Raw genomic sequence first — 1,677 nt, forward strand, 5'->3', positions numbered from 1 at the left:
CTGCTATGAAATAGCGGTGCATGTATCTTTTTGAATTATAGTTTTGTCTGGATATTTGCCTAGGAGTGGGATTGCTTGATCATATTGGTAATTCTATTTTTAGTTTTCTGAGGAACCTCCATACTGTTTTCCACAGTGGCTGCACCAACTTACATTCCTACCAACAGTGTAGGAGGGTTCCCTTTTCTCTGCATCCTCTCCAGCATTTGTTATTCGTAGACTTTTTTTTTTTAACTGTTTGTTTTCCGTCAACCTATTTCCATTTTAAGAGTGTGGAAGAACAGCTTAAGATGATTCAATGGTTGTTCCTACCCATTCAGTGGCCTGAGCAGTGGGAGCTGCAGACCAGTCTTCAGTGGCAGGCTGAGCACTCCAGTCTTCAGTGGGGAACGGCTGAATAGGCACAGAGGGCACCTGCACACATTCGGACCAGTCTGCCACCTCAGGTTGAGAAGCAGTGAACTCGGGATCTGGAACAGACCATTCACTCTGAAATTCCTCCTTGGTCACAGCTTTCTTGGCTGTCACCTGCTCTTCCTTTTCAATCTCTTCAGGATCTCTGTAGAAGCAGAGATCAGCCATGACCTCCCATGGTTGTTCACGGGAGATGGTACCACGCATGTGCAGAACATCCTCGGCGAGCATTCACCACATCAGATCCACTGACTGGGCTCCCTTCTTGTTGCATGGGATGGCAATGTCCACATAATACAGAGGAGAGTCTGCGTTACACAAAGCAATAGTAGGCAGGTTAACGTAAGAGGCCTCTGTGAGAGGCTGGTGGTCAGCTCTGGGATCAGTAACCACTGGAAGTCTTGGCTCCCGGAAGGCTGCCTGGATCTGGTCAGTGAAGGTTCCAGGAGTGAAATGGCTCACAATAGGAGTGGCTCCGGTGGCAGCAGTAAACTTCAGCACAGCTCGCTGGCCAATATTCCTGGAGGATATGACACTGACATCAGCTGGGTTTTCAATGGCAATAATGGGACGAGCTGCCAACAGAAGCTTCTCCCAGGTTCCCTTCCTTTTGTACATGTACTATTCCATTTGGAAGTCAAGGTTGCTGCCACCTAAGTGGGTTCCTGCTGCAAGGAATTTGAAGACATCCTCTCCCTTCATTTGCAGGACATCAAGGTCTCCAGACATTGTGGAAGTTTCCCTTTAAGTTACAATGGGAGGGCTAGAGCTTCAAGATGGCAGAAGAGTAAGATGCAGAGATCACCTTCCTCCCCACAAATACATAAGAAATACATCTATATGTGGAACAACCCCTACAGAACACCTACTGAAAGCTGGCAGAAGACCTCAGACCTCCCAAAAGGCAAGAAACTCCCCATGTACCTGGGTAGGGCAAAAGAAAAAAGAAAAAAACAGAGACAAAAGAGTGGGGACGGGTCCTGCACCAGTGGGAGGGAGCCGTGAAGGAGGAAAGGTTTCCACACACTAGGAAGCCCCTTCGCGGGCGGCGGAGACTGTGGGTGGCAAAGGGGGGAAGCTTCAGAGCCACGGAGGGGAGAGCAGCAACAGGGGTGCAGAGGGCAAAGCAGAGAGAGTCCTGCAGGGAGGATCGGTGCCTGCAAGCTCTCACCAGCCCGAGAGGCTTGTCTGCTCACCTGCCGCGACAGGTGGGAGCTGGGAGCTGAGGCTCCGGCTTTGGAGGTTAGATCCCAGGGAGAGGAC

The 1,677-nt window shown here is 50.3% G+C and overlaps 1 pseudogene; it reads right to left on the reverse strand.

The window, feature by feature from the left end:
• Nucleotides 1-285: 285 nt before the first annotated feature.
• Nucleotides 286-1,143, reverse strand: LOC116744160 (annotated as a pseudogene).
• Between the last annotated feature and the right edge of the window lie 534 nt (nt 1,144-1,677).

This window comes from Phocoena sinus, chromosome 1 (genome assembly GCF_008692025.1).
Source record: "Phocoena sinus isolate mPhoSin1 chromosome 1, mPhoSin1.pri, whole genome shotgun sequence".
NCBI classification, from domain to species: Eukaryota; Metazoa; Chordata; class Mammalia; order Artiodactyla; family Phocoenidae; genus Phocoena; species Phocoena sinus.